The sequence below is a fragment of the Trichechus manatus genome, unplaced genomic scaffold (assembly GCF_000243295.1).
Source record: "Trichechus manatus latirostris isolate Lorelei unplaced genomic scaffold, TriManLat1.0 scaffold00005, whole genome shotgun sequence".
Lineage (NCBI taxonomy): Eukaryota > Metazoa > Chordata > Mammalia > Sirenia > Trichechidae > Trichechus > Trichechus manatus.
In genome coordinates, this window is record NW_004443941.1 from 25,041,099 (window position 1) to 25,048,340 (window position 7,242).

Below are 7,242 nucleotides of genomic sequence, written 5' to 3' on the forward strand. Positions count from 1 at the left end.
GTCCATCTAACTGCCCAACTAACAGTCCTATAGGCCACCTAAGCTAGGCCAGTTCTCCCAAGCCTCATCCCCAGTGGCCCATGAAGGCAAAGCTCAGATTCTAGCTGATTATCTGGGTGATCTCCCTGACCACCCCCTCTTCCCCCAGCTCAGCTCTGTCCATCTGGTCCTGTCCTGGTCTTACCTACTCTTCTCTCAGGTTCTCCACTTGGATTTTGAGCCCTGCTGCTGGCCCTGCCAGGAGGTGGCAGCCTTCCTGACTCAGCTCCTGGCATTTGAAACTTAGCTTAATTTTACTGTTTCAGAATTAGAGTGCCCCAGCCTCATTCCCTGGCTTTTGCACATACTGTTCTCTCTGCCTGTAATGCCCTTCTGGAAGGAAACACCAGGTCGGCCAGACTCATCTTTCAATGCACTTTTGCAGGATTTGTGTACACTGGAGATAGTTTCCTTTTATGTATCACATAGAGTATAAGTTTGTTGTCTTCTCCTGACCATGAGCTCCTTGTGAGCAGGGACCCTGGTTTCTTCATCTCAATATCGCCAGCAGCTAACACAGTGCATGGCTCAACACGTTTTTTTTGTTGGATTGAACTGAAGGCTTCTAGATTGCATATCTGTGTCTTTTCTGCTCTGACAGCGAGGTGAGCTTGAATTTGCTATCTTCTTGGCAGGCAGATTTTGTTCCTTGCTTGATTCCTGACAGGCAGTGCACTAATTAGCAACAGGTGAGTAGTAGTGCTCAAACCCACATGCTTTGGTTACATAAGAAAGCTCTTCTCTGTGAACCATCTCTGGGCATAATGCAAAAGCCCCGGTTGCCTTATCACCTCCACGCGTCAGAAGGTGCAGGGATCGCACACACCTTGGCCTCCCTAACAGATACCTGTCCTTGGCCTTGCATATCTTGCTGACAACGGGTGCCAGGCGACGGGTAGGAAGGAATTGCCTCTGTCCTGAAATGTTCTGGCAGGCCCAGAACCCAGATGAGGGAGCCAGATGGAATGTGTGACTGGGGGGAGGGAGGAGAGTGGGTAAGGACCTGAGTCTACAGGGCTGTAAAGATTCCATTTTTGGGGGGAAGGGCAATCAGTCTTGAGGAATGCTAGAATTTAAAACGAAAAGGAAGCATGTGAGCCTTCTTAGCAGTTACTCACCTGCCACGTGCCACCTCTGAGTTCTCTTCTGTTTCCAACGACAAGAGCCAGCTGGTGCAGGTCTTAAGGTCATTTCTCCGTCGCCTCACCAATCCAGACAGCTCAGCGGAGCCAAGGACAGCCAGAGCCAGGGTCTCCCCACATCTGCTCTTTGTTTACTTTTCTGCACTTCTCTCAGCCTGGAAGAAGACAGCAGATCACACTGATCAAATTACATTCTGGCCTTATGGTGCCTCGTTCTCACCCCCGAGGTTAAAAAAAGTTGACTCAGTAATATGCATACTAACCGTGGAAACTTAAAGCTGTAAGTTACAGAAATTCTGTATGTTTCTGCAAAGAAAATTTAAACACAAAAGCCAAAATAGATAAATAAATGGCAAAAAAGTAAAACATTCAAGGCTTTTATAGCTCAGTGAGCCTGCCATTCTGCCAAAGCAGTGGTTCTCAAACTTGAGCACATGTCAACATCACCCAGAGGGCCTGTTAAACCCCAGACTTTTAAGATAAAGTTTCTACTTCTGTAGGTCTGGGGTCAGGCAGATAATTTGCATTTCTAACAAGTTGCCAGGTGGTGCTGCTGGTCTAAGGACCCCAGTCTGAAAACTACATTTTTTTTTTCTAAATAGACTTTACTTTTAGAACAGTTTGAGTTTACAGAAAAATTGTGCCAAAAGTACAGAGTTCTCATCTACCTCCTCCTCCTGCATATTGTTAACCTCCTGCGTTCCTGACCACTGTTCTTTAACACCTAAAGAAACTTACTTAGGGAGAAGATAAAACAAACAGACATAAAAGGTACTCTGTGAAAACCTGGCCTCAGGACACTTGTTGTTGTCCCTGTGTGGGCAGACCATCCTCTTTCAGAACTGTCCAACGGCTTTTCCAAAGGGGTGCCCTGTTACTAAGGAGCCCCGGTGGAATAGTAGTTAAGCGCTTGGCTGCTAACCAAAAGGTCCCACCCAGCAGCTCTGTGGAGGAAAAGACCTGGTGATCTGCTGTTGTAAAGATTGCAGCCTAGGGAAACCCTATGGGGCAGTTCTACTCTGTCCTATAGGGTCACTGCGAGTCGGAATCAACTAGACGGCACACAACAACAACAATACTGAGTTATTTCCAATCTCTCCAATTTCCTGCTCACCTCTACTCCTGTATCCCTGACGTTGAGTCTAGTGTTTTCTAAGGCAGACTTTAAGAGCCAGTGTTTGACCATTAAAAATTCTTCCCCTCTCCTCTCCCAAAGCTTGCATGCATACTCTTCTCTCTGGACACTGAGTTATTGCTTTTGTTCAATTCCCTGGATGAATCAAGATAATTTTCTGCTTGGGCTCCACTTCAACCTTTTGATTTCACTCCGGTATTTCTTTCCCTATAGCTGTTTGAACGACTTCAGTCCCCTTTCACAGAGTCTTCCTGGGCTAGTCTCTGTTGGCTCTTCTTCCCTCTGAGACCACAGCGTCCTGCTCAGCTCCTCTAGAGAATTCTCATTCCTTCTCCAGCTAGCTGCCATAGCCTACTGTAGACTTCTTTTGCCAAGTAAGGAAGTCTCTCTCTTTCTCTCCCTGGGGAGTATCTCTCCCTTGTAGCCAATAATGGCCCATCTGTCACTCAAGCACAGACCATTTCCTCCTAAGTGCCAGCCCTCCCCAACCCCTCCCTTTAAGGCTTGATTAACAATTTGGGGCGGGGGTGGCATCATATGCTATTGGAATAGTCATCATGGGGAAAATCAGATCCTTGCTCTCCTTCCCTTACACTTTTTAAACAATGCAGTTTGGTGGTGTTTTTATTTAGAGCTACATATGCGGCAAGGGTCCATAACCGTTCTGTGTTGTGGTTTCTAAAGGTTTTATTCGGGCTCTGATCCCCACGGCTGAAGGAGCAAGTCGTGTGACTACAGGCCATGTGTTAGTGAGAGAACCTTGAGTGCGTTGCTTAGCAGCCTGTTTTCCTTTTATACTAGTTCAAATTTTTGTTGAAGGAAAGAATGAATTATGCTTACATGACCCTCTGGACTTTAGTTTAGCTGTGTAACAGGATTCAAATCACAGTCTCATACCTCACATAGACTTCACCTCAGCAAACACCCAAATTTTAAAAAAAAATTTTGTTCGAGGTTGAAAAAAGCAAAATCTGCAAAATATGTTTTGAACCTCACAGAAGAAAGCCTCAATGCCTGCTCCCACAGAGAATAATTTGGTCCTTGAGGAACGCGACATAGATCACCTGACAGGGCCTGTGTAGGCCGGGCAACTCAGTGCTCTCAGTTGGCCTTCTCATAACACAGAACCTTCTGGGATTGTGATGCTGGCATCCTTGGTCAGGCTCAAGGTTGGAGCTAAGCTGTTGCCTGCCTCTTAGCACACAGGACAATTGTCAGGATTTTCTCATGAAGCAACAGATGAAGCCAGGGTGACTCAGGATCTGGCTCAAGGATAAAGGCCTCCATGCCATCTGAGCAAGTACCGGGGACTAGTCACCGCTGTGTGCAATTCACAGCTCACAAGTGGGTGCGAGGAAATCCAAACCCAGAGCCAAGGATGGGGTATTCTGGCTGGACATGAATGCTGCCATTGACGAGGCACTGCCGCCAAGTGTGGAAACCCACCTAGCAGCTAACCAGACACAAAAGAGTCCCTCAAAATGCAGTGGTCGCCTCCGCCCCCTCCAGCCTCCTGCTCCCAGAGGGGACCCTCCCTGGGACCACCTAGATGATTATGTTTGGACAGTTTGAATTAGAACCACTGCAGAAACCACTGAGTGACGCCCAGCTGAGCGCCCTAGCCCTTTACTAAGCCTACTTGGCAGCCCGGGCCCAGGCTCCAGAGTTTGGGGCTTGCTTGTTTGGGAAACTCCATCAGGAGCAGCAGCACGGGGTCACTGCAGGCTGCACACATACCCCTCCCCACCCCTGGACCCATCAATGGGATCAGCGATAACTGTGGCTCCCAAGAGCTAAGGATCTAACAATAACAGGCTTTGCTGAGAAAAATGAGCTGCACTCAGAAAATATAACCCTTTTTAAAATTTCCACCTCATCCTGAACTCAAGGAGGGGGATTTCTATGTTCCCAACCAGGAAAATTAAAGTGAAAACAGAAGTAGTGGTGGGGATTCCTTCCTTAAAGGTATTTAAAGCAAAAACAATTCTCCGTGTCTTCCAGTGGAGTTTGTCAGGCTCTGAGTTTGTTCCTGGATTTCTCTTTTTAGTCTGCGACATGTGTGTGGCCATATTTCCCTCTACAGTAGGGCAAACCGCCAGGAAATCATGGAGGAAGGCGTTCTCCTGGGACCCCACAAATGAAGCAATCCAAATGATTGTTTGTGGGACAGATTGTTATGATTGTCTTTCTGTTCTGGGGGAAACTGAGGCTCTTGGGAAGGAGGGAATTACAATAAGTATCACAGTACAAGTGTGGCTGACTGTGAGGCCAGGCGCCACGTCTGTGGGGGAGGACTGTTGGACTGGCCCGGCTGCCTTCAAGGCCACAGCAAGTGCCGTATTTCCACATGCATAGCAGGGCTGGGCGAGTCCTCACAATATGCTGCTGGCCAGTGGAATATGTTGATTTAATAACAGTAGACATTTATCGAACATTTACTCTATGCTAGGCACTGTTCTAAGCACTTGATGTGCATTTACTTAATCACCAACTTTATGAAGTAGGTGCTATTATTATCATTCCCATTTTACAGATGAGAAAATTGAGGCACAGAGAGGCTAATTTGTCCAAGGTCACCTGTCTAGGAAGTGAGAGAGCCATGATCTGAACCTAACCAAGTCTGACTCCAGAGTTGGTGCTCTTAATTTCCACACTCTGTTGCCTCATGCCCTTCCCTGTTCATCTGGGGATTAAGGACAATATTTATCTAGCACATGGCATATTTCTAAGTGTGCTCTTATGCCTGACCACATTTGATTGCGTTCTACTACATCCCTAAGAGGTAGGTGGATTGATTAATATTGTCCTCATTAGAAGGCCACTGGAGAAAGATAGAGGTCACTTTGTTAATGATAAACTACTCAGCACCCCGTATTTTTAAAATAATTTATTTTATTGTTTGTTGTTGGGAATATACACAGCAGAACACACACCAGTTCAACAATTTCTACATGTACAATTCAGTGATATTGAATACATTCTTCAAGTTGTTCAACCGTTCTCACCCTCCTTTTCCAAATTGTTCCTCTCTCATCAACATAAACTCACTCAGCACTCCCTATTTTGAAAAAAACAAAACAAAACAAATCTTTGCTCCATTAAACTCACAAGGAGCTAGTCTTCTGTGTTGGATTAGGAACAATCAGTAATTCCCAACACCAAACTCAGGGCGTCTAGTGGTTTACAACCCAAGCCTTCCTCATCATGATCTGCTTACTTAATTCCTGTGAGCAATAAGACAATAGAATGGAATAATCGCTTCTAGGTGCTTTTGGAGAAACCCTGGGTGCTGCAAATGGTTAACGTGCTTGGCTACTAACCAAAAGGTTAGAGGTTTGAGTCCACCCAGAGATGCCTTGGAAGAAAGGCCTGGTGGTCTACTTCCAAAAAAATCAGCTGTTGAAAACCCTAGGGAGCACAGTTCTACTCTGATACACATGGTATCACCATGAGTCAGGATCGAATTGATGGTAACTGCTTTTTTTTTTTTTAGGTGCTTTTGGGTTGTAAGGAAAAGACAGGCCCGGCTCTCTGCAGGTGATGGATGTTTGACTGTAAGCCATGAGAGGAAGTGAGGAGTCTTGGAAAGCCATCTCCACAGCGCACAGCATGCGGGCCCAGTGCTCCTGGCGCTGGCAGGGAGGAGTGCCCTGCAGCAGAGGAACAATGCCAGGCCTTATTTAGAGCGCCATGTCTGCCTGTGGTTACTCCAGCATGTTCTCTGCAAGAACCTCATATTCATCCTTTGCACATGAGAGTATGGATTGCTTTTGGCCTGGGCATCTTCCCTGTTCCAGTTGGTCCTGGGCAGGGTTGCAAGGGTGATTTCATTTAGCACCAAGGACGCTAGCCAGAGCAACTTCACTCAAAGAGCCTTCTGGGCCCCTTTCCTCAGAGGAGGGCAGAGAGCTTGCCCAGCACTGACCATGAGTGGCCTGTTAAACACAGCAGTAGAGCTCGAAGGGACCTTAGACACCACTTTTTTTTTTTTTAATCAAAAATATAGATCAAATGTAGAGTCAAGACACTTGCCCAAAGTCATCGGATCCATTCGTGGCAGAGCTGGAAGCAGAGCCCAGCTGCCCGATCCAGGTTCAGCACACTTCCAACTGCCCCAGGAGACTACCACCAGCTCTGCTGGATGCTCACTGAGGGCCACCAGTTGTTATTAGCTGCTGTGGACTTGACCCCATGCACAATTGAAGGTTCTGTGTGGATTGAACCATTGTGATCCATAGGGTTTTATTGGCTGATAATTGGAAGTATATTGCCAAGCCTTTCTTCTTAGTCCATGTTAGTCTGGAAGCTCCAGCGAAACCTGTTCAACATCATAGCAACATGCAGGCCTCCACTGACAGACAGATGGTGGCTGCCCATAAGGTGCATTGGCTGGGAATTGAACCCGTGTCTCCCACATGAAAGGTGAGAATTCTACCACTGAATCACCACTGCCCTCAATGCTCCCAATAGTTTAAAAAAAAAAAAAAAAGCAGGACTTTCTTGGATGCTAGCATTTTTGTATCTTCTCTCCTCCCCAAAACCTCTACTGTCTAATTTGAGATGCTTCCCCAGTGGTGAGCCCTGGTAGTGCAGTGGTTAAGAGCTTGGCTACTAACCAAAAGGTCAGCAGTTTGAATCCACCAGGTACACCTTGGAAAGTTCTACCCTGTTCTATAGGGTCACTATGAGTTGGAATCGACTTGACAGCAACACGTTTCGTTTTTTTTCCCCCAGTGATGTAGACTTAGCACAGAAGAGGTGAGCCACTGCAGGTGGGCAGGCATCAGACACTGCCCTGTGTCTGTAAGCCAGCAGCCGCGCCACCCCAAGCCTACCAGGCTGGCGCTGTCTGCTAGCCCCCAGAGGGGATGATTCAGCCAGAGGGCACACTAGAACCTGTTAGGCATGGAACACCAAGTAAACAGC